Source organism: Bombyx mandarina, chromosome 08 (genome assembly GCF_030267445.1).
Source record: "Bombyx mandarina strain Sakado chromosome 08, ASM3026744v2".
Classification (NCBI taxonomy): Eukaryota; Metazoa; Arthropoda; class Insecta; order Lepidoptera; family Bombycidae; genus Bombyx; species Bombyx mandarina.
In genome coordinates this window covers 15,248,871-15,276,517 of record NC_143215.1, presented here as the reverse complement: position 1 = coordinate 15,276,517, position 27,647 = coordinate 15,248,871, and the positions used below count along the sequence as shown (strand labels likewise).

The following is a 27,647-nucleotide window of genomic DNA, read 5'->3' as shown; positions in this document are numbered from 1 at the left end:
GGAAGCTACACTATTCCCGAGTGACATAGGCTATAATCTTTTTTCTAAAAAAATAGGAAACCTTACTAAAACTCCAAAAATGTAACCCAAGGTGTAAAAAAATTACCTAAAATATTCTTTAAATCACGTGTCCTGCGAAAACTATTGATGATAGAATAAAATAATGTACTACGACTTTGTAGAACACATTATTATTTACAAAAAATGTTGCGACAGCATATGTCTAACTATTACAGTTATGCCGCAATAAATGTTCTTTTATTAATATCGTTGAAATTTTTGTTAAAGACCGGAGCGGGCCGCTAGTTTCTAATAAATGTACAGTAGACTCTTTTCTGTTCGTTTCTCATATTTTTTCGATGCAAGTGGTGTTCCCGTGCGCTGCGTCGCGTCGATTGCCGTATAGTCCTAATCTAAACTACCCAAAGGTCGCAGCGCGAAGCACCGTCGTCGCTCCCGGCACGGCGGACGCCAAATATAAACAGCCATAAAAGCAATCTTCGAACGTCCCACATACAGAATCGAACGCGGTCTATTTACGTACTTGTAAACTGTTTACAACGTCATCGCGGTAAAATGTGGGCTATTTTAATAACCAAATGTGCACTCCACATTGAACGAACAAAATATTACTATAATAGTCAAATTTACTGCTTCACGGCACCCCGCCTATTTCTGCCGTGAAGCAGTAATGAGTTTCGGTTTGAAGGGCGGGGCAGCCGTTGTAACTATTCTTGAGACCTTATCTTATATGTCACTCACTTATATCTCAAGGTGGGTGGCGCATTTACGTTGTAGATGTCAATGGGCTCCAGTAACCACTTAACACCAGGCGGTCTTTGAACTCGTGCACCCATCTGAGCAATAAAAAAAATACAAGAGTGACACTCGCAATTAGTTGCAAGAACGATACATTTAAATACATTTATAAAAATCAATGTTTACTTGTAATTGTTTTATTCGTTCACAATATAACTTTTTTTTTTTATTGCTTAGTTGGGTGGAAGAGCTCACAGCCCACCTGGTGTTAAGTTGTTACTGGAGCCCATAGACATCCACAACGTAAATGCGCCACCCACCTTGAGATATAAGTCCTAAGGTCTCAAGTATAGTTACAACGGCTGCCCCACCCTTCAAACCGAAACGCATTACTGCTTCACGGCAGAAATAGGCAGAGTGGTGGTACCCACCCGCGCGGACTCACAAGAGGTCCTACCACCAGTAAAATAACTGATTCAGTCGAATTTTTCTACGTTAAACAACACGCGTGTCGGGACTCCTGTCGTTCAATTGACTTACACTTCTCTCTTCGCAAGGTTTTACTTTACGATATTTGTATATTATGTATTGATTTGGTGCAAAATGTACATAAAAGGAAACATCGGTAAATCTAAACAGTAGTAAATAGAATAGTTTTAAAAGATCTTGCATATGCAAAACAAATAGTTTATACTTCAATTCGATATTTTTTGAGTAAGATATGCGTCGAAAGACCTTTACTTTCCGGACGAGAACAGTAGAGTGCAGTCGTTGAAATAAATAATTAGCGCCTAAGCTGCAGTATCTTGATGCAACACGTAACATTTAAAATTAAAAAAATACTTATTTTTATATTCTTCGATACAGCGCATAACTGTAATGTCTTGTATCGTTTCATAAAAAAAAAACGAGAAAGAGAGATCGTTCCTAAAAATACACGAGTAACGAAAATAAAATGTATGAAATGAAATATTTTCGGAACACCCGTGTACATACGATCGGGTATTACGTTAGGGCACGTGGCGTTCATTATGAATTGTAAATAATGTTTTACGTCAATGATTCTGTTTTGATGTGATTGTTAATGAGTTAACGTAACCTAATAATAGCATTACGAAGCGTAACGAACAAACAATGTCTTGTCTGTGTTTCAATTCAACACGTTATTCATGTAAACAACGCTTTCAGTTACATCTAAACTAAAATCGTAGATAATTCATGCACAAAAGCCGTCTAAACAGCTGTTGCTCTTTTAACAGGACTGTATGACGTCAAAGCAAACAAGCAAGCAATGTTTTTCTTATTAAATTAATAATTGATGTGGTTACGATTTACCGCTACACAATTAAAAGACTGATTCAGGTATTTTCCAACGTAAATGAGTGGACAAGCTGGCCTAACTGGTACCAGACTACAATCATAGACACCATAATAATATGACGCGGATGTCATGGTCGAATACGGTAACCTTAGATTATGCGAAAGGGAACTCGATACAATTATATTGCAAAGTAAGTGGTGCCGTTCTTTGATATCGCTGAGTTCCAATAAAGAGTAAACGTCAGGTGAGCCATGAGGTCGTCGACCTGTATAATGCGGCTAAAATTCCTGAGTAACTGGCCTTAAATGTTATTACGATGATGAAACTACGTGTTCCATTAAAATCGATTTGTCAGGCGAAGTCACTGTCTCCCGTCAAATTCACGCGCGTGTGTCTGGCGTCTATTTCCGTCGAGCACGACGCGGACGGACGGCGATTCCGTGAACCGACTCGGAACGAACCCAGCATCCCGTCCGGCTGTTAAACTATAACACGATGTTTATGAAATGTTTCGGGATAGCGGAAAAAACACGTGAGAGCGAACGCGAATGAAAACTCCACAGGAGTGTTTACAGTTTATTAATAGTCTGCGTTCGTCGATGCAACCGTTAACTGACTGCCAAATGCACGAATTTATCTGCGAGCATTTTAGGAGGAATGTTTCCGAAGCCGCTGAAACGAAAAGTGGCTGGTCTCTTCGTGAAATGAACATCTAATTTAATTTCTGTTTTATTATAAAATACATCATGCTTCAAGAAGTTCGAATCTAATTTCAAGATCTTGTGTCGCGGACAACGCACGTTTCTAATTGCATTACAATTGAGTACGAATATGAAAAATCAATCTTTCCATTCCTATTGCAATTTTTTTCCTACCTAAGCTGATAGCCTTGGGAGCCTATTTCAGCGCAACGTTAACTAGTAGGTGAGCTCACGGGGCTTTACCTGACGACGTTGCTAACATGAACCTTAGCAAGAGCCGTGTTTCGGAGAATCTACCACCGGATCGGAAACGCGACCCACTGAGAAGATCCGGCGAGAAACTCAGTGAGCTGTGCCTGTTGGTTTAATTTACTCGTCAAGCCCTTCGTCGCGAGCGACGGGTTCGACGGAACGATAGTCTGTGCTTTAGGTACCTAAAAGCACCGTTAGTGGGTCGGGAGGATCTGAAATGACGTGTTTTGGGCGACGTCGACTGCTTTCCATTCTGTCCGCAGGATCAGGAATGCTATTGTATTGGTAATTAGCAGCAAGCACTGTCTTGTTTCTTTATAGGGGGCGTTTTTATTTCCTTCCTACATTGATATCCTTATTTACATACGTCTTCAGTCGCTCGATCGAGCCCTCTCGTATCAACTAAGAATACACAGCTTCGGAACGTGTGTTTTCAATTTCCCGGAGTATCATTATTGATATGTTTTTGTTACTAGACCTGAAACAACGGAAAACTAACATTCAAATTATAAAACGCAAGTACACGATGTGAACTATTCGTGAGTGCTCATAGAAAGACTCTCAATAGTGGCAACCGTTTCTAAAAATCATTCGTTCTATATGTGAGGCCCAGAACATTACTGACTTGTTGATTGGTAAATGGTAGGTACATAAAGACTCCTTAAATAGATTGTACAAACATTAATCCTCTACAGATAGTCCAATCCTGTTTCTGCAAGATAATCGTCGGATCACCGTGGTACATGAGAAATGTAAATATTCACGATGACCTCCAATTAGAACCGATACGTAAGTTTCTGAAGACTGCGTCAGAACGCTTCTTTGAAAAAGCGGCGCATAACACTCTTTTCGTGGCCCCCTCCAACTATATAATCTTCAACTCAGGTGACGGGTTAAGGAAAAGCGGCCGTCGCCCAAAACATATCTGGTCGAATCCTCTAGATCGACTCTTGGCGATTTTAGAGTCTCCAAGCACTGGTCACGAGAGTTCGACGTACAACCTATTCCATAGACACAGCCCACTGAATTTCTCGCCAGATTTTCTATTGGGTCACGATTTCGATCCAATGGTAAATTTAACGAAGCACTGCTCTTCTACCTACCCATCTTTGCGTAGTTGGAATAGCCCCTTAGGCTACCAGCGATTAGATAGGAGAAAAATAGATTGATAGTTCAACACGCGGAAAGCAAGCAGATAGACAAATCAATCAGAAAGTAGGGGGAGTTTCGACTCGTTTGATTCATTTTGAAAACCCGCGGTTCTAATCGAATGACCGACAGAAAGAACCACTTCCGCTATTGCGACTTGCTCGATTTCGCGATTCTGCAGACTCGATTCAGTTGCAATGCTGCTTGAATACTCCAACCCCAAACAAGTCCTACTTATTTACCGTAACATTACCATCTTGAAATGATCAGTAATTTACGAACAATACGATTATTCCACAACATTTATAAAGACAACGCAAAGTAAGCTGTATTAATATTTTATTTAGATTATACATTATATATAAGACGTCATTGATTGTAATGTATTCTTGGAATATTTATTGAATAAACGACAAAAACCAGCGTCACCGGGATCTAATTGGTCAATCTTATGCATGACAACCAAGAAAAATAGAGAATAGGTTCAATAAATAACACAGTGTTTTACGAAAACTATAATGGAACAGCTGATAATTTTATTGCAATTAACAAATGAGAATAATAATTTAACATAACTATTAGTAAACGAAACTACTTGCAGATTGTGATATTGAATTCACGGCGTAGAACCTACGACCACAGGTACCAGTTAAGGGTTTGAATCGTGAGCTAATCGAACGATGTACACCAAAAAACCCTTTACCATTTAACGAAACATCATATAATAATATTATTAATAAGACACGATTTAAAAAATAGGCCAACACCCAGATGTGCGCTGCGTATAAATCGTTCGTTTGGTACGCGGCGCGGCGCAGGAGTGAATCACGCTTATAAATAGTATTTCTATAATTAGTTTAACGTACAAAGGCTGCTAGTTCACCGCCCAAAGGATTCCGTGACGATTGAGGCACGTTCGTATGTGTGCGTTCTTTTGTTCGATTATGTAAATATTTCAAAGTTGTTGTTGGCTTTGTCGTTGCAGTTTTAGATTGAGCTGTATTGGACAATGCCATCCGTTCTAAGTATCGAATATTTAAAAAGCAATAACAGTTTACAGCAGTCGTATATCCGATTTATTGGGCTCAAATTATACTCGATTTTTTTGTATTGCTTAGATGGGTGGACGAGCTCACAGCCCACCTGGTGTTAAGTGGTTACTGGAGCCCATAGACATCTACAACTTAATGCGCCAGCTCTAAGGTCTCAAGTATAGTTACAACGGCTGCCCCACCCTTCAAACCGAAACGCATTACTGCTTCACGGCAGGAATAAGCAGGCATTCTTTCACTTTGTTCTGAAAATAATTTTGTTTTGTGTAACAGTATTCAGGTGGGTTTTTTTCAGATTCTATTACAAATTACAAGCTATTAAACAAAACAAGTTACAATAAATGACTTATCTTATATTAAGTTATCATTTGCGTGCAGTTCGAAGAAACGGTTTCTGATAGGCGGCGACTTGGCTGTGCCCCTGGCATTGCTGATGTCCATGAGCGACGGTAACTACTTATCATCTAGGTTTGTTTACCTATACTTATTTATATATATTACTGGTGGTAGGTCCTCTTGTGAGTCCGCACGGGTAGGTACCACCGCCCCGCCTATTTCTGCCGTGAAGCAGTAATGCGTTTCGGTTTGAAGGGTGGGGCAGCCGTTGTGACTATACTGAGACCTTAGAACTATATCTCAAGGTGTGTGGCACATTTACGTTATAGATGTCTATGGGCTCCAGTAACCACTTAACACCAGGTGGGCTGTGAGCTCGTCCACACATCTCAGCAACAACAAAAAAATAAAAAAATATAGGCAAATAGAAAAGATACGAACTAGCGAAAAACAAAAAAAAAAATTCTGCGATTAAAATTCTTATACACCATAATATAGTTCCAATAAATATCTTTATGTACCGACACGCTCGTCTCCAGTTCGATTCAGTGTTATGTTGGTACTGACGAAACGACAACAGTAAAAAAACTCAAAAGTAAACAATAATTACGATCAGTACGGTAAACCATATTCATTTACTAACGAATGCAATCGACACTTGTATATTTAGCAGGCTTATGGTACGCGAGCCCTTAACGCGAACAAAACTGGACAAGGTGCAATTGAGGCCTGTAAAATCAAAGGCAGCTAAACGCCTTAATGTCGTAAAATGGATTACCAATGGCGCTATCTTGTTTAGTTAGTTGGACACGCTTTAGTGTTTTCATGTTATAACAAATGCAGCTAAATCTCTAACAAATTCAGTTCAAAATTTTTATTTTTTACTTCGTACTAAGTACTAATAAACGAAGTTTTATCATTTAAAATTCAGATTATTAGTAATATTCTCATTCTTTATAAATCTGCTTTAAAATAAAGAATATCTTAGCTATCCGAACAGTTATTACAGCTTCTCAAACCGGGAGTGTTGCTAACACTGGCCCTAGCAAGAGCAGTACTTCGATGGATCGGGAGGATCCGTAATGACGTGTTTAGGGCCGATTTTTGCAGTTTGCCTGAATATTTGACAGACTTGGATTTAGCTGCCTTTGATTTTATAGGCCTCAATTAGTTGTTGTAATCGAAAACCCTAATAACCGTTAAATTTCCGGCCCCGACCGAATTCCTAATAGTTCCGTTGGTCACAGACGAAGACGTTATATTGTGAAACTGTACAACTACTTTTTCGTAGTCATCATGTCTAGAGCTCACGAAAACCTGTATCGACATATGTGAGGCTTTACATACACAAAAGCGACTAAGCAAATTTATTGGGACATATTAAAAAATAAAACAAAATATAACAGGTGAAATTATTTACAAGGAACCTACAAAAAAATAACTCCTTTGGCGACACACACGTGTCTAAGCTTTGACCTAGAGCACGTGCACCTGTCAACAGAGCCGGGTCCTCGACACGTGCCTCGCTTTCCCCAATTCTTTTTCCCCCGTCAACCTGTTCCCTTGCCGCGCACACAAATAGACACACACAAACATATCTCTCCCGCCACGAAACGTCTTAGTCTAAATACAGATGGGCGCATTCCGTGCTGCGTTTATTTATAAACTGTTAAACCTAAATCTGGAACGACTTCGTGTTTTTATTTTACTTTATTATTATTCACATAAATATATGCGATTCATTTTTTACAGGACTGAGGCGGAGCCAAAGAAAGATGCATAGCTTGCGCGACGCATGCGGCTAACTTCATTATGGATATTTTAAGAATTCGGAATTTAAGAATTGAACGAAATATTAATTATTCAGGTATACATTATATTCGCACTCGAAGCGTGCCCGCGTTGGGAGCACCCGCGGCGAGATCTCATCGCGGTGCTGGGGAGGGACCTCTCCTTGCGGGCTGTCATTGCCCGCATGCTAGAGGACGAGAGTTCGTGGGAGGCCATGGCCAGATTTTGCGACCTGGTCATGGCCTTCCGCGAGGCTGAGGAGCGCGAAAGGGAGTGGAATCCCTCTTCGGCTCCTCAGCGAAGAAGGCGGGGTGGGCGACGCGGGCACGATGCTCCCGTTAATCTCCCGTAGGGACTGTTGGGTACTGGGTGCGGGGGCGCCCGGTGCTCTGCTGTCGGTTCCGTGGTGAGGCGGCGCAAGGTGGCTCCTATGCGCCACTCACGGTGTCTCCTGAGACGACGTCCTGCGGGATCTTCCCGGGGATTGGATCCCGTTCTATTGTCAGGATGGGTACCGGCGACGGCGAGCCTGCGGCGCGCATTGTGCGGTACCGTAGGTTTCGTGGAGTCGGAGTGGTGGAGCTCGATGGGGTTTAGTCGGTAGTCGGTTTTGCGGGGCGGGTCCTGCGTGGTAGACGCCGCGCAGCGCCTCGCGCGCCTTTCTCAAGGCGTAGTCTCCAGGTAGGAATTGGAAGAAGAGGAGGACTTTGGTCTTCCTCTTCTCCCTCTTCTTCTCTGGAGGCGCCGGAGTCCGACATAACCCGGTCTATTACCCCTCTCGACCGGGTATCCGTAAATGGATTCCCCAGCTTTAAAAAAAAAAAAAAAAAAGGTATACATTATATTACAGTACCGTGTAAGGTATACATAAAATTAGCAGAACCTACAGATCGGCGTAATAACTAATCTTGTTGTCCCACACTAGTACTACCCTCCTGACGGTTATTCTCGCAGTATAAGCATGCGTGCTTACCGAAGGATGGGACAATCGTAAATTGCGATTCGGACTTCATACGAAGATTGGTGGCGGCATTGTTATCTATGAAAATGCTGACTTAATACCAGGTAGGCAGTGAGGTCGTTCAACCAACAACGCTACTACTAAAGAAAATGTAAGCTAAAACTTATTATAACATTAATGTGTTGGAATCGCGAACACTTCAGAGGAAATACAACAAGTATAATATGAGGTTAATTTCAAAATATGCACAAAATAACAAAAACAAGTTTATAAATTCAAATATTATTCAAATTAGTTCAGTAATTTTATTTAGAAATATTCAAATTTATGACTACGATAGGCAATACTAAGAATTTTAATCACATTGATCTAAAATGATCTAAATTATGTTTATTATCAAATATGTTTACATTTATTCCGGTCGGTGACAATTATTTATTAAAACATATTTATTATTATAGATACTATTATAAAAAAAAAACACGCTCAAATAGCAAACCGAACTAACAATTAATTCAATATTTTTTTTGCCTTTTGTTTTTAATGACAATACAGTAATTATTAAATTATTGTATTGTCATCGGGCCTCGATGCGCGTGCGAATGTTCAAGTCAATTGAACGCCTTGAAGTCGCAGAAAATGTTTTCACAGATTCCGTTACATAGAAATAAACATAGAGAGATATATGCCAAGCTTTTTTTAATTTATTGCTTAGATGTGTGGACGAGCTCACAGCCCACCTGGTGTTGAGTGGTTACTGGAGCCCATAGACATCTACAACGTAAATGCGCCACATACCTTGAGATATAGTTCTAAGGTCTCAGTATAGTCACAACGGCTGCCCCACCCTTCAAACCGAAACGCATTACTGCTTCACGACAGAAATAGGCAAGGTGGTGATACCAGTAATCAACCACATAATTTTGCGTGTTTCATTTTTATTACACGATATTATTCCTTCACCGTGGAGATCAATCGAGAACATTTGTTAAGCACGTATTTCATTAGAAAGATTGGTACCCGCCTGCGGGATTCGAACACCGGTGCATCGCTCGATACGAATGCACCGGACGTCTTATCCTTTAGGCCACGACGACTACTCAACGCTAATAAAAGCATTTAAAAATATAATTTACTCTCTCCTCAATTACTTTAATTTACTCACTCTTCTTCCTTCCTTCCCTATAAAAATATGTATAGTGTGAATTATCCAAAATATAACGATTAGTGTCAAGTAAAAAGGAAAAAAATCTGCCATCTGCGAGCTATTCTGACGTGCACCGCAAAAACAGGTGGAGTTACACGTATATAATGTAAATTGGAAATGATTATCTCAAATTGTCCTAAAAGCCCGTGACAGCATATATTTATCTTGTACTAGCTGACCCGGCAGACTTCGTAGTGCCTCAATCGATAATTAAAAGACCTAAACTTTTGTATAAAATAAACTTAAAACAAACAAGAGGCATTCGTCCGGCGGGGACACACCAAAGGAAAAACAAAATTGTTATTTTTATTTAATTCCGAGCAATTTTATATTTATCTACCTTTTAAACCTTCTCTGGACTTCAACAAATAATTCAAGATCAAAATTAGACAAATCGGTCCAGCCGTTCTCGAGTTTTAGCGAGACTAACGAACAGTGATTAATTTTTATATATCTAGACTAGACTAGACTAGATTTGTAATCCGTTATTACCAGAATAGTGAAACGATATAAGAAAGAGGAAAGATTAGATTTTTTTTGTTTGTTACGTTTTTTTTTATTATTTATTAGTGTCAAGATCAGATTTGTGTAAAAGAATATTCAATAAGATCAATAATTAATAATTACAGTCCCCGAAACAAAGTGAGAGCGGGTCGCTAGTAGTCTTGACATGTTTTATGTGACAACTATTTAATATTTATCAAATGTAAACACATAATTGAAGTAAATAAAGTATATTTACGATGTACGTTTCTATCGGTAATACATATATTAGGGACCGTACAAACAGACTTACAATTAAATAATCTGACAGTTTTAAGCCTATGGATGTAATACGGTTTGTTCTTAATGGGGAGTGATCTAAGCAATTAATTGAGATGATTTCAGAATTCACTCCTACCGCTTGGAGTCGTCTGTTCAACCATAATACAAGTCAAAAGACCGTTATTGGACCTGGTGTTTCCCGACCGCTATGCTATGAACTCCTTTATAAGAGGTCTAAGAACCCTTAGACGATTTGCATTGCTGATGTCCACGAGCGACGAAGCGCAGTACAGGCGGCGCGGCCACATGAACCCGTAACGCCCGGCAACTTTCTAAAATTGTGTAAGACCAAACAATGAACGGACTAAATATAGAAAGCCGTTAACTCCGACTCCGGGAATAAACGGACGTACGGGAAAGTATCGACAGCGACCGAAATAGTGACGACGCGGCAACTCGTCCAACACGATGTTCTCCACTTGGCGGACGCGGATAGACGTGGCGCTCCGGCTTCCAGCGCTTTATGGCTATTCAGACTCTGTTCAACTGTTGGTCACTCAACACACCAACACACTCATTCGCGAAGCAGCTACTCTTGAGTTGTCAGGTCTCCCTTGGAGGCGCTCGGGTAGCTGTTAACAAATCCCACCCCTCCTGGCTGAGACCTTGTTCATCCACCTGTCCTTGTGAAACTAGAAAGGCATCCGGACACCAATAATCGCTCAATCATAAAAAAAAGTATTGATCATGATGTTATAACTCGAGATTAGAGCCATTAAATCGGATATCGGTGACGTTTACTGTGCAAATTGTAATTGGTTTATACGTTGTGGATGGATAGGGGACCACTGTCATCATTTCATTTAATTACTTTTCGCGTAATAATCGAAATTCCATCGTAATCACTGACACCTCAATATTTAGATTAATTATAATTATAATATGTAACGTGCTTGTGAAAGCAGTTCACTTTTTTTCTTTTTTTTCTTTTCTACCTGTGCTGATAGCCTTGAGAGGCTATTTCAGCTTCACCCTAACATGTAGGTGAGCTCACGGGGCTCAAACCGGAGTGTTGCTAACGCTGGCCGTAGCAAGAGCAGTGCTTCGCAGAAACACCACCGGATCGGAAACGCGACCCACTGAGAAGATCCGGTAAGAAACTCAGTGGGCTACCAGTTCACAGTTCGCAGTGACTGATATATGAAAAACATCGATTTTTTTGAACTACTCGAGCGCCATCTGTCGTCATTTGCAGTGCCAACAACAATGATACAACGTTTAAAAAGACAAAGAAAAACACTTACAAATGAACAATATTTTTTATTTCTCAATGCTCTTTTTGACATTTTGGAGACAGAGAGAGAGATTTTTTTAGTAAATTCAAATTATGTCCACAGCTACTAAACGAACAAAGAGCCGGTCAATGAACAGAAGATTTTGTAATTAATGGTCTTGTTTGGTACATTTATTATTAAATCTATATATTATATTATATAATGATATGAAGAATTTGTTTTTCCACTCATCCAAAAAAAATTCGGTAACAACAAAAATGTAATACATAACATGAACATAAACTTTGAGACGTCTGTCAATATGGTCGAATTTCGATTATACTAGACATATACTAATTTTCCCGGTATTGGTAACATCATTTTTTAAATGATTCCATCATCAGGTTTACCATGACGAACTGTCTATTACATCGGGTTATCATCGCCTATCTCACTCTACATTACGTGGTCAGCGAAGACTGGATATTAAAGTAGACGTTTAATATAATACAAAAGATTGAATCGCAAGTACTATTAATCCTGACAGCATAATGTGTAACATAGTTAAATTATATCATAAATAAACACGGCTAGAACGCATGATTGTCAATCCGTTACTATAAATAGAACAGGTACAGTACAGTCACCGCTGGAAGTGCGAGGGCGTGCCAAACAAACAAACTTGCGTCCTCTGATTATATACACGTCATATAATCAAAGCTTGCGTCGTTCAATATTGGGTCCTTTTGCACTAATCAAATCCTGTTTTCCATCAATATTAACAAGTTTTTATACAACTACGCTTTTTTTATTGTACTAGATAAGCTGACGTGCCGACAACCCACGCGGCGTTAAGGTTACAGAGCCAATAACCATCACTTGGCGAATACGGCCACCTTGGGACCTGGACTTGGGACATATACTGAGACCTTAGAATTTATATCTCAAATGGGTGGCGCATTTACGTTGAAGATGTCTATGGGCTCCAGTAACCACTTAACACCAGGTGAGCTGTGAGCTCGTCCACCCATCTAAGCAATAAAAAAAATGGAGTGGGAGTTGTATTGTATAACATCTGCCCCACTCTTCAAGCTGGAACGTTTGATTTCCTACAGCAAAAATAGGCATGAGACCTAAAACGGGTTCTCAAGACTTGCCAGTCCATTACGCATGTTTACACTCTTCATAAAGCTCCTACATGAACACGTGTTCAGTATGTAGATACATCCATCAGCGCACGCCTACAGCAATCGTACCCAGCATAGTCGCATCGCGTTATCCTTAAGATCACGATAACTAAACCTTTTAAGTTGTCTTCATCAGTCCCTTGCTGGAGTAGATCTCTTGTGACCTTTACTAATTAGTAATGAATTGTAAGTTTTACAGGAAAACATCCATATTTATTAACAGAACTAATAATACCTATAGAATTGCTCTTAAATAAATTTTGTATTTGTTTGCTTTGAGGAAAATCTATTTTTAGTTTTTTATTCAAAGTGTTATTTATGATCGGTTTTTATCCCAGTGTAGTAAGTATACCCACTTGACGGCTTAGCTGGTCTTACGAGAGCCTATAAGACCCACATTAAGACATGAAGTTAAATTTTTTTCCCTTCCTATTCGATGGTGGCCTATGGAGCTATTACAGCTACGCGCAGACGGGTAGGTGAGCTAACGGGCTTAACCTGACTCAGTGGGCTGTGCCTGTGAGATTCAACCGTGAATTTTATTAATTAAATTAGGAACAAAATCACCAGATGCCAACGAGGCTTGAAACATAGTAGGCTGAACATTAATGAACTGAAATAAGACAAAAAATAAGATACAAAAAAAATATACACATATCAAAAGCCACCGATGCTCTAAACCATGCCCAAAGACTGAAATCAAAATAGGCGGGCCATGTAGCAAGGTTACAAGATGAAAGATGGATCTAAAAAGTTACTTTGTGGAGCGGTACAGTGAGAAAGAGAGACAGAGGTAGACCTTACACAAGATGGCAGGATGACATCACAAGGACAGCGGTAAGAACTGGATAAAAGTGGCCCAGAATAGGAAACATTGGTTTTCGTTGAAGGAGGCCTTTACTCGAGAAGAGGTTTTTGCAAATAAGGGAAAAAAGGGTATACATTGTATGTATTATGAAATTTGTTAATTATTGGTTGCAAGAAATAAAAAGGCTTTTAAGTTTATATTTATATATCCGACGTCACTAACTTTTGAAAACAGTTTAAAAGGACGCAAATTTATAAATTTTGCGGTTTTGTTTTTATTATTCAATATTCATAGTTTTATCGCGCAAGTCGTTTGCGAGAATGTGAAAAAAAACATGAAATTAAACCTTAAATAAATTATCATGTCAACGACTCGTATAATCCTCAGAATAAACCAAGCAATGTATGCTACACGCGAAACAGTCTACACGTGTTCCGAATTTTTAATGTCTATGCAAATTTATGCCTAACAAACAAATAAGACCTCCTTTTTATTTCGATACACGAGTAACAAATTCTTTTACCATAAGTTTTCATGTTAATACTGTCGATAGTATACTGTCAGTTGCAGGGGGCGTGGAGGAGGGGGCCGGGGTGTGCACAGACTCGAGCGTTTTGTCATGACTATAAATAGAATAACGCTAAACCGTCCAACTGAGATATAAATAGAACTAGAATTCATGACTAAAAACAACTATAGCCACGGCCATAAAAAATATTCCAATGCAGCGTTTTTATGGCGTAGACAGGAGAGCGAATTTATGGTTCACATGGTGTAAAGTGGTTATCGTAGCTCGCATATATCAACGACGTGAATGCCACCCGACCGCCTAACTTAAGACATGAGTCATAGAAGTCTCGATTGCCTGAATAACGGTTGTCCCAAGCACGACTGTTTTGCGGCAGAAAAGAACAGGACTGCTATACCTACCCGTGCGTGCTAACTATACAACCAAGTGCCAAATGCCTGCGAATCTGCGATATCCAATACGCCAACACGGGTTGGATATTATGACCATTACCTCAGTTAGATGAGTTCACGGACCTGGTGTTAAGTGGTTACCGGAGCAAATAGACATTAATACCAATCAACCAAATGCAGCCAACCACCGTGTGACATGAGTCTCATTCTATAGCTCAACGACTGCCCCACCCTTCAAACCAGAGCGCATTACTGCTTCGCGGCAAGGTTTTGGTACTAGTGCGAGCTCACAAGACTGCCTACCAGCAGTTGTTAAGTGAAAAAAATGCAAAGGGGAATGTGAAAAATGCCTAAAGGAAATTTTTAGTAAAACAAATAGATAGGAGGACTCTGGTCGCTGGAGGTCGTACTCGCAATGGCCGGTTGAGTTCAGAGTTGACATACTATTACCGTCTCGTGTGAGCGGCGGCGTGGCACGTGTAGTCACGGTCAGTTATACATACAAGTCACTGTCCACGAGCACAATATAAAAATTAAATTTAATTTTATTTCTCGACTTAAAATTTTATTTCTATGTATTCGGGACCCGCAACACAGAAATTGGTAAATTTGAATTTCGTCTATTTGTAATTCTATAGATAAAATTAGAAACGTGGGTGCTTTCTATAAGCCGCATGAGAGGGCGATATCGAAATTACATACATGTTGCTGGTTTCACGTGAATTTTGGATGGATTAAATAGGTAACGAGTGAAAATTATGTGTATACACACATATATTAATATAAGTGACTAGTTGGCTAAACATATTTTTTTTGGGTCATAAAATAGCTAGCAGTTAATTCTGAAGGTGTTTGAATACGAATTTTTGAACAAACTTTCAACGAGTGTTAGTATACCTAAATAAATATATTGACAAGTTTTTCGATTTACAACATTTTCGACCGGTATTATTCTTAACGGCTATTATAAAATTTATAAATAACTTTGTATTGTAGCTGTGAACTTTAATGAGTACGGAACCTTTCATTATGAGTTATCTGACACGCACTTGGCCGGTTTTTTTTCACTCGAACAACCTTGAATATAAAACAGTGAATGCGATTATTCAAGCAATTTAACTTGGCTCGTGTGTGAAAATTACATTATACATATTTATGGAACTCTAATACGGAAACAACAATTAAAATAACACGAGTCACATTTATTTTTGTTATGTCACACACGTTATTTCAGTTTCTAATAATATAACTGAGGTAACGGAACTTCAATTTGTAATTTTGAAAATAATACGAGTCTGTCAAGTGTCCATAAGGTATTCCTACTTGTCCTGGTGTGCAACCTCTTTGACAGGAGATTGGACCTACAATGACTGACATATACTAAGACAGAGACTTGACAGGTGATCCAAGAAAAAACAAAACGAAGAAATGGAACGAGGGCGGACGTGACTAGCGACAAGCAGTACTTTTAACGCCTTCCTGAAAGACGTAGACGAACCAGAGATCAAAGATAGAACTGACCGTTCTCGTATTCGTATGTCGTATCACTCTTGTCAGAGCAGTCGTGGTCGTCGTCCAGCATCATTGCTGTTGGCAGATGTTATGCGCCTCACGAGCAATCGCCACTCCTCGCGGTTTGTGGTGTGAGCCTGGTACACTCATGTAAACAGCCGCCAACTGCCGACTTGATCTGGTCGGTCCATCGCATGGGCAACCTTCCACGAGGTCTGGTGCTTTCTACTTTGCCCTGAACGACAAGGCGCTCTATGGACCGTTCTCACATGTACATAAAATAGACCACAAATTAACGAACCGATCGTTCACTTCAACTAATCATTAGACATTCTGCTATCTTCAACTCGTTCTTTAGCTTAATTCCCTGTTAATTACTATCCTGCCCAGTCCAAAGAAGGCAGACCTCAAGTCAGCCCGCTTGTAAAACTGTTAGAATCAAAAAAATATGAACCAACGTTATGCTGATCCCAAGGGTGGCCAAGTTTTTTCAACTAATCATTAGACATTCTGCTATCTTCAACTCGTTCTTTAGCTTAATTCCCTGTTAATTACTATCCTGCCCAGTCCAAAGAAGGCAGACCTCAAGTCAGCCCGCTTGTAAAACTGTTAGAATCAAAAAAATATGAACCAACGTTATGCTGATCCCAAGGGTGGCCAAGTTTTGTAATGAAAAATCCTTCATTCCCATTTTTAGTAGCTGACGATCACTACTTCAACTCCATCGAGAGTATACGTGCTCATGCTTCATATTAGCATTACTGTGTTCTATGTAATTGAAGGCATGAGGGGATGAAGGACATAATACAATTTGTTAATTTTGAGAAAACCGGCAACAAACTCTTGTTACTTCTTTTGGAGATATTATGCGTTCGTGGCTGTTATTTTTATTATTTTAAACTTACTTATGCCTATCGCCTATATATCTCCTTCTTACATTCCAGAGTATTATTGTTTGGAATAATTTAAAATTAAACAATACGTTACGTGCCCATATTACTTTCATTCAAAGTGATATTTTTTTTTCGTACAAAACTCCTTCATCACATGCAATTTCTAAAAATAGCCTTTAACCTCAGAGTTTTAAGGTCTCATATTTATAGGCACATAACACCTTCATTCAATGTAAAAACAAAAAAATCATAAAAATGGTACTTAACCCCTTCATCAATTATGAGAAGGGTCGTGGGTTTATACGTCATTGAATTTGTTTTCTGGGCCAAGTTTAAAGCACTAACACTTGGCTTATTCAATTAGAAGCAACAAGGATATGAACAATAGTGAACATTACCGATATTCGTTCTATGAGCGTTATCACGAAGCTGGTACCTCGATCGATTCCAGAGTCAAATTACCTGAAACGAGAAAAAAACCATTAAATAAATGAAACTACGATTATTTAACTCTTCAAGCCCGAACCGTCGATAGATCGACTACCTGTTACTACGTATAAAGTGCGGAGCGCCGACCATTGCGCAGTTTGATTATAGATATAAGGTACCGACCTATACAGACGTGTTTTAGCACATTTATAAATAATAATCATTAAAAATTGTTTTGCTGTGAATTTATCATTGATTTCTGTATTTTTTTAAGTTAAAGATTGTTATATTATAAGTACTTTTTTCCAACAAACCTTAAGCCATTTCTGCAAAATATCTGAATATAAGCTCAGCATTATGTTGGTTAATTGGGAAGCTATTAGGCGGTAGACAGTAGCGTAAAATATATGACGACGTATGCTAATGAGCGAATGGTAAGTACTCCGGCCGCCTGTAGTTGGCATAGTCCCGTAAGCTACTAAAGATTTGGCAGGGAAAATTTGGTAAGTACTGTTGTGTTAAATTATCTAGTTATCCTATCGCTCTTTGTTAGTGATTGTTATTTACTATCGTGACAACGCGACTGCCATCTGTATAATTACGAAATTATACGCATTTCCTTTATAAAACTCCTAGTCCACCATTGTATACTTATGGATACTTCATCTATCAATTTCCCAATGCATATGTCAAGGTTGCTTGCTGTTTTATCTGTAGTTAGATGTATATCAAGAGAACGATTTTAGAATTTTCATGTAAATTAAGATACTTCAAACAATAAGCCTAGAATACAAACACGTTCTGACGGTCAGGTCCTGTTGCGTTGTCACAAAAATTCTATTATCAGACGCGAACCGAATAGGATTTCCGCGTGCGAGAAGTTTTGTAAATTCTATTTGAGACGATGGCGTGCCCCATCGGACGCCCACATGTTGTCTGCTGTCGAAAATAGACGCGCGCCAAATTGACTGTTTTCTTTTAATGTATCCGCACTGGTCGCGTGTGCCTGTCAACTTGCTAACCCTGAACTCTTACATGACGCCCAAAAAAATTCATTAAAAGCACTTACTTCTTGAGAAACAGTGTATTTATTACTGATGGTAGGACTTCTTGAGTCCACATGGATAGGTACCACCACCCTGCCTATTTCTGTCGTGAAGTAGTAATGCGTTTCGGTTTGGAGGGTGGTGCAGCCGTTATAATTATACTTGAGACCTTAGAACTTATATCTCACGGTGGGTGGCGCATTTACATTGTAGATGTCTATGGGCTCCAGTAACCACCCAACACCCGGTGGGCTGTGAGCTCGCCCACCCATCTAAGCAATGAAATAAATAAATAAAAAATCATTTGTGACAGAGAAAGTTGTGAAATAGATGAGTTCTATAATAGATCAGCGTTAATAATCATGACTACACACATAGGAACCATTTCAGAAAACAATGAGTTTTGTTTGGTCAAATTCTTCTACAATTCCCGAAGGCGACTCGAACCCGTTTCTAATAAGTATAAACAGCAGTTTGTTTTGAAGCCAATTGGTAACCTTTTATACAGATCCTATTAGATGAATGATGATAGATCACAAATGCCACTATCCTACTCGTTTCTAAAACAAAGCGGTCATGCAAAAACAGGCAGGATGGTGAATCTTTAACTTTCAGGTAATGGTAAAGAAATGATACAAGTACTGTTCACTAGAAGTTGGATTTTTCTCTTGTGGAAAAACACCAGCCTTTAGAGAAACAATTTTGCGATGTGCAGAGATCTACATAAGGCACCCTTTCCGATAGCCATTAAGTGGCCTCCGCGCTTCCCCTCCGCCGAGTTTTTGCCGAGGAAGCGCGAGTGGGGGCGGGTGCAGCGTGCACTGATTACGCATCCGGTCGGGGTTGTCGCCCTTCCGGTGCGTCGCGTATCAGTCAGCTGACGGTCGTTGTTTACATTGGTAATCAACAACTTGAACATTTCTTCACTGTGACGTTTTTTTTAATTGCTTAGATGGGTGGACGAGCTCACAGCCCACCTGATGTTAAGTGGTTACTGGAGCCCATAGACATCTACAATGTAAATGCGCCACCCACCGTGAGATATAAGTTCTAAGGTCTCAAGTATAGTTATAACGGCTGCACCACCCTTCAAACCGAAACGCATTACTGCTTCACGACAGAAATAGGCAGGGTGGTGGTACCCACCCGCGCGGACTCACAAGAGGTCTTACCACCAGTAAAAAAGACGTGATTTGTTAATGAATTTTGTTTTTTGGATACTTCTGTTTTCCTCTGCGACATACTAGATTTAATTATCATGGTGTTAATCTACCTGTGTGTGTAATTACTATAATAATATATGAGCCATTATCATAATTCCCCAAGAAATCGCCTTCCTTAGCCGTCATCAGCTCTGACACACTATATTAAATTAAGAATCATATAATAAGACTCATAAGGACAGGGAACATAAAAAAAACGTGAAGTAATCTTAAATATTGCCTCAGTATTGCGTATCGCGTGGTCGTATATTGGCTACAGCCGCTTCGGGTGACGATTTAGTGTTTTTCCTTTATATCAACGCGGCGAGGGACTTTCCTATGACCAGTACAGTATGCGCCGCGGAATGGTACTGCCGACCTTCGGGTGCGTCACTCGGTTCGGCTGAAAGAAAGGCGTTGCTTCGAAGTTATGGCTTGTGATATAATCATCGACTACTCTCCTTATTTTATTTATATACATATCGGCTATGTTAAAGCCTTCAATGCTATTCAGTTTATTAGTATATTGATATGTAAATTTGTATATAAATCAAATAGTTATTTCATATTATATGTAAACGGTATATATCTATTTATTGTATGTATATATTCTCTAGAATACTTTATTGCCAATAGTACACCACATCATATTATAATACCTGCTATATTTTTATCTTTTTTTTTATTACTTAGATGGGTGGACGAGCTCACAGCCCACCTGGTTTTAAGTGGTTACTGGAGCCCACAGACACCTACAACATAAATGCGCCAACAAACTTGAGATATAAGTTCTAAGGTCTCAGTATAGTAAGAACGGCTTCCCCACCCTTCAAACCGAAACGCATTACTGCTTGACGGCAGAAATAGGCAGGGTAGTGGTACTACCTGTGCGGTTTCACAAGAGGTCCTACCACCAGTAAAAAAGTTCGTTAGCGCGATTCAGGTTTTTGCAGGTTCCAGAACTTACCCGTGCGGACTGACAGTTGTCCGTATTAACGGTCAATAATTAATTCGAAACAAACATTGTTTGTACACAAGGACGCGCACCCCAAACACCCACTAACTGGGTTTTAGATCCTAAATTGTTAAGTTTAATTCTTTCAGTATTTAAGGTATAGTTCTGTTTAGCTATACTGTGTTGCGAAAAAACAGTAATTTGTTGAAGCGAAACGTTCAACTCAATTGGCTGAAGAACGCGAATACACGCGGAACACCAATAAACCTTTGAAGTTTTAAAATAATATCTGTTTATGTACATAATGGCTGTGCGCGGCGCCGTGGGATCGGGTCGCTTCCCGATTCTCGTCCCGATTACAGCATCTTGGCGCCAATTCTCGCTGACAGACGTAACGTCATCGATTACTTGAAAGCCGTTGGCACGTGATGCACCTTGATTGATGGCTCTAATTATAGCTACGTTTGATGAGCACATTATCAATCGCGATTGTCATTTGTTATAAATCGTAGAAGCTCAAGAAAATGTTGAACTGACCCTCGCAGGCGAACAAGCGCAGCCGCAAGTCGACCTATTTAATAATGTTAATAATCTTGAGCACTCGTGAGGACATTCGCGCCAGACTTTTTTTATAAAGTTGATAAGGAAGGAAATATTACAAAATCCAAACAAATATAAGCTTGTGGAGAGTACTAAGCGGTAGGCAGCGGCTTGGCTCTATCCCTGACATTGCTAACGCCCGTGAGCGACGGTAACCACTCACCATCAGATGGGCCGTATGCTCGTCTGCATGCACGGGCAATAAAAAAAAATCAACCATTAACTGTCACGATTTGTTGGGCATAAAAACTTAAAATTACCGACTTCTGATGAGAGAAACGCATCGTGATGTCTTCCATTGGAAAAATCTACGCTGTGGTCACCACACATACTTCAACACTGAGAGCTCACACAAAACAACGAATTATAAATGATTTTATCAAAACCAACAGTCACATGTTTATTGAAGGTGAGGAATCAAAAGAATCTAATCGACGATAAATTGGGCTATTGATATATCAATTTTAGAAAGAGACATTTTTATGACGTGTTTAACAATAGTCACGCGTCAAACTCAGAAAACTGTGTACTCGTAATACGTTCAACATCATGTATTTTCTAACATTAAAATCAAACGTTTTTAATTCAGAATGTTACCTTTGATAATTATATTATCTCGTCACAATAAAATTTACTGATTATTCAATTTATTAAGCAATAGAAAAACATGAATCACTCTTAAGAATGTTTACTAAAAAAAGTAGATATACAAGATGAATACATTGGCAGAGATAAGAAGAAGAAATACCAACACGTTCCGGTTCACAAATCAAATTTCCTACTTGTCCTAAAGACAGGATCAAGACAAGTATTCTATGTGAAAATAAAGTAAGGATACTACCTACACTATTCGGTAGGGTTACCCACTGTTCAGTTTGCTATCTTCACATCTTATAAAGATCAATTGCTTGATTAAATGAGAGTTTAAAAAACGTAATTACCAGTGTCATGTAGACGCGTCTAGCATAAGCAATGAGATCATTGAGATAAATTTATGAAATATTATAATTATTCACCATGCATTCGTAGTTAAATATTAGGAACCACTTGTAATTTTCCATTCAACGAAAACAGTGTTACTAAATCAAGAATCGGACCCATGATTAGATAGATACGCAAGCGATATAGATATATATACGTTCTTGCTTATTATTACTAACGTGTTTAATCTGCAAGATCTAATGCTACTGACAGTAAATTTTATAGTCAATAAATAATCATATTAGTAAGTATATTCGATGTGATTCAGTCATTGTCTAAATTAGGATGCACAGTTAGTCAAACAAACCTTCTATATCGTTCCCTCACTACTGAGGATCGCGACCACATGCGACGTACTTCCAATGTGCTCGATCATGGGTGGCATGGACTGCATGGTACAGACTACCACCGAGTGCTTCTCTTGCTAGATCTGACCATCTGGCTGGTGTTCTGCCCACGGCGCGCTTGCCTTCTATTCGACCCGTAATTATGAGCTTCCCTAATTCATGTCTGGGAGACCGCATGATGTGTCCGAAAAAGCTCATAACACGTTCCCGGCAGATGGAAGAGAGCCTTTTTCGGATGTCTAGCTGCCTTAGAATGGACTCGTTTGTTCGCATGGCAGTCCACGGTATTCGCAACAAAACAAACAAATAGACTCAAATACTCATAACAAATTTAAAACTTTGTAATGATACTTTGATAAAATTGTTTGATAGCATCGTGTAATAAAAATCAAATCCGCAAAATTATAAGATGCGTAATTACTGGTGGTAGGACCTCTTGTGAGTCCGCGCGGGCAGATACCACCACCCTACCTATTTCTGCCGTGAAGCAGTAATGTGTTTCGGTTTGAAGGGTGTGGCAGCCGCGTTGTAACTATACTGAGACCTTAAAACTTATATCTCAAAGTGGGTGGCGCATTTACGTTGTAGATGTCTATGGGCTCCAGTAACCACTTAACACCAGCTCGAGCTCGACCACCCATACAAGCAATAAAAAAATGTATATGAGGTAATTAACATAAAATTTAATTTTATAACATAAAACATATGAACCAGAGTTTATTTTTGAATGAAGCAGCTGAATGAAAGGGTCGAATGTTCCTCGTTAGTCGGAGGTGTCGTAACGGCCGCCGGAGTTCGGGAACAAGGTGATGCATCAGAATAGCGCGTTGTGCAACAGGCACCCCGTCAAACGCGACGTGGCCAAGGTCCGCGCCGGGATCTCGTTTCATAAGTCATCTACTATTATAAACACATGGGTATTTCTCATTGACGGTGCAACGATCCTGTCTAATTCTGCCGAATTCGAAGAAAAATAACAAAATATGAGCTTCTTACCTCAATCATACCATGTGTCGTTCACACTTATATAAGTATTTACAGGTTAAGTTTTTCTAGAACTCATATATGAGGCAATCAGCGCAAAAGTGGCCTAAACATATCATAGCTAGTATGGAGATAAGGTTGGAATTTACTTTTACACTGTTTCGTAGGCAAAAGCATTTACAAAGCCATCTGCTATATATGGGTGAGACTATGGATAGGTCGTTTTTAAATCACAAGTTATGTTTTAAATACATTGCAATATATAAGCACGAATATGAAAAATTGTGGGTTAGGCCACTTTTGCGCTGACGACGGCTTCATATTCACTTACAAGTTCACTATCAATAACGTATTTAATTTTTATGGCCATTAAGATTGGTAACGTTCAGTTAGCTTACTCGTCTCCAACACTAAGCAATATCAGAGACAAACCGGCAACGGCTTTTAATTTGTGATGGCATTAATCTCAATAAAACACGTACGTTTACTTCGATTTCTATTCACACCATTTGCGGTAGGACACAATCATATGAATGCAATCCTTGACTATTAATTATTTAAAGTATAGATTTGCACGGCGTGTTCGTTTGAGGGATCCGTGAGCGCATGTAACGGCGACCGACCGTCTGCCACAAGTCGGTCAAGGCGTGGCAGCGTGAGTGCATCATGTTCCATATACGACAGCCGATCCAATGGTATGCTGTGCGATTAGTTCAGTAATCTGAGGAGTGCACAAACATCGCAATATCATTACCCACTCTGAGATTAAAGTGACAATTGCGCTGGATAACTGGTACCCTACTCCTCAAAACTGATTGAATGATGACGCATGGTAATGGTGTTACGATCCTCCAAACACTCACATATAATACTCTAAAACATAAGAACTAGTAGAAAAGTTGGGTAAAATTGGGACAGATGATGATAAAATAGTAATTAACCCAAGACGCCGGATCGTCGTATAGATCTGACATGATTTGAATACGCCAATTTTCAACGATACGCAAAGCTTACGAAAATAACAATAGGAGTTGATGATTGTATTTATGAGCATACCTAAAGCTGTAAACATTAAATATGACCAGTGTTCAGATCTATTTGGGTCTTAAACAAAATGATAAAACATTATTTCCCAGGCGTACATTTGTATCATACGTCCATTGTTCAGTGCCAAGCTCTTTCATAATGAACTACACGTTGTTAACGATGTAAACGATAAATCGTACGTAACGCTACGATAAATTTGCTCTAGTGATACAAAACGTGTTGTGGGTCCGCACATGCCATTTACACCAAAAGACAAATCTGTGCTCTCGATGGTAGACCTCATATTACAAAATGGGCAACATTGACGGTTCTAGGTAAATAACTGCTTACAAAAATGTGCCAGCGTGGAATCCGTTTGTATACACAAATATAAATATAGTATTCATTAATATTCAAGGTTTCTTGCAGTTTTTGATTGCACAGTTTGAGAGTTGTGTGTCTGTGTGTGTGTGTTGTTCGTGAGAATTAACCAAAAATCTTGTAGTTATCTGGGAGTCTTACGAATATTAATAGTACTAATGGTGCCGAAAATAAGTATCATAACAATTATAGTCGCGATATAATAAATGAAGTATTAAAATTAACAGTCACACATATCTTAGTGAATTTCATCAATGAAAATTGTATGAAGACTAAAGACATCAATTAAGTTTTGTATTTTATTATCATTCATAGTTTACTTGGTGTTAAAACGTACCGAAATCCAGAAATACCACAACGTGATAAGTCTTACCAATTTTCATAATATTTTTATTTCACGATTTAAACTCGTAAACTAGCTGCCACAGAAAAGAATATGCCTAAAATATTACTAAAATACATTGACGAAGGTTCTGAGTTATGTCTCAGTGTGGATTGGACACTTGGGTGGAAAAGCTATAGGGTTGTTTAATCCTTTCGACTCCTAAGCCGCGCATGGCACAATTTGGGACACAAAAAATTAATAGGTAAAAGTGGTGTATTCAGGGATAATATTTAAGGAAAATAATTTAAACGAAATCAACAAACGATGGCTGTAGCGGCCTTGTCGAGATTCGTCAGTGAATTCAAAAACTTTTAAAGCATCCAATTTTATAATGAATAATACGTGTGATCAAACCAATAGAATGTATTCTTTATATCTATGATTCACAATAGCTCAGCATAAATTTAAATTTACTTTGATGCCAAACATATTAAGATAAGGAAATAAATACATTGTTATTTAAGAGGTATTAAATCGCGTTTCTAGTACAGCGTTTAAGATCACAAAGAATCAAAAACCTAACAAAAAAATTCGAAACAATGAGTAAATATAAATCGTATGTGACCCAAATAGTATTAAAACACAAACTGTGCTAAACTAGAAGCAATAAAGCAAGCCAGAAATAACACAGCGTGCGTGCACATTAAACTGAACTACAAAGATTCCACGTTTTAATACGTTGGCATAGAGATCGGCATTACCCGTCGGCCTCGAGTTACCATGCCAACTAGAAGAGAATCTGTTGACACGCCACGCCTCCTACTTTAAATAAACAATTCTATTATCGACCAGTTATGGCTGGGATTGCAATAAGTGACAATTAATGATTTGCAGTGTAAATCAACAGTGGTCCAACATTTTAATTGTTAAATATACAATAAAGGAAACATCAAATATGGCCCTTAAGCTGCTGAGCATGTTTCCAGAGTTTTTCAATCGATCCTTTGATATCATAATAAACAGACACTCTAGTATCGAAAGAACAAGTTTGGGACCTATTGCATGTTGCGCGGTTTTCGGGCCCACAACTACCCCACCCTTTAAGACTAGAGCACGAGTTTATTTTGCGGTAACAATAGGAACAGCTCAACTGGGCTCACAACACCTACCTCTAATACTCAAGATATCAATAATTGGAATAGTTCACTAGGAAAATTAGTTGAGGATACTGCTATGAACAGATCATGGGGAAATAGCAGCAATACTTAAAGAAAAAGGGGAGCGAGACGGTAGTATGGTCGTATTTTGTGATCAAGAGCCTAACACAGTTGGGAAACAAACAGTTTAATATGTTCAGACCGTTCAGTTATTAAATTAAACATGGGTAAAACAGGAGCCGATTATTTGTTGTTTTATTTCTTTCTTCATCTTCCTAGCGTTTTCTCGGTCTAGTTCCAGAACCTGGTTTTCTGCTTAAGCTCCTTCATTTTGCCTGGTCTTCGGTGTTTCTGATGTAAAAATCGGACACTTAAAAGATTTACAAAAACCTCTAAATTTTCATTGATTTTTCATAAAAAATTGATAAAAAAATTTGCACTTTTACGGTTCAATTGTTTATTTCTTTCACAACTTATACCGTTTCAAAAATTAATCTATGTATAAAAATATGTATCGAAAAAACATTGCAAAACATATCCTTAATAGATTAAATAGATTAGATAAGTTAGGCATTTCAAATTTTATGGGACCCAAGAATATCTAGTACCATAATTTTAACATATTAAATTCTGGCCCGTGTCCAATCAGGTGCGAAGTGTATTCGTATGGCCAATGCTAATAATATCGTGAGCGGACCGAGTTCATTTATAGCCTAACCAGAATAGCCGGCGGGAACTTATAGAACGATTGACAGGCGCGTGGTACTGTGGGACGGAATTAGATCCTAGATGGGAACTCCATTTATGTGGATATACTATTTTAGATCACCATTGGAACGGTTGAGTTATTTATTATCACTACCGACTTACCAGCTACCGTTGAATATAGGCCTCCACTATAATTTCATAAGTAAGAGCCTAATATTACATATTACCTTGGATATCATAACGATGTCATCTGATTTGTCCATTAGGCGGACGCGTAATGTGAAGTAAACGTATATTGGCAGGAAAGTGTAACTCACAACACATCTTACCATTTTACTTAAATGATCGAAGCCTCGTCTGCATTGGATAAATCAAACTAAAAACATCATTATAAATTCAATTATAAAAAATTATTTAATATTTTTGTCACGACCACCGTTTGCACAGTATTATCTGATCTCAGAACGAAACAAGTTTACTTTTATCGTCTATTTATAGAACTTACAACACGACTATCGTGACTTGCATTTTTTATTAGAATGGATTTTATTTTATCGTTTTTATTTAACGAATACTTTGATAGTTGCAGAGCTGTTTGAACGGAAAGATATTTTTTT

At 38.8% G+C, this 27,647-nt stretch overlaps 1 protein-coding gene across 14 annotated transcripts in view; it reads right to left on the bottom strand.

The window, feature by feature from the left end:
* The window catches only part of HDAC4 (histone deacetylase 4), a 102,103-nt gene that overhangs the window by 27,004 nt on the left and 47,452 nt on the right, over positions 1-27,647 (bottom strand). For 3 of the 14 annotated variants that reach the window (XM_089729326.1, XM_089729330.1, XM_028183916.2), the window contains one exon: positions 17,288-17,351. The exons of the other annotated variants lie outside the window; for them this stretch is intronic. The gene's annotated coding sequence lies outside the window, so the exon portion shown is untranslated. The remainder of the gene's footprint in view (positions 1-17,287; positions 17,352-27,647) is intronic. 14 annotated transcript variants of the gene reach the window in all.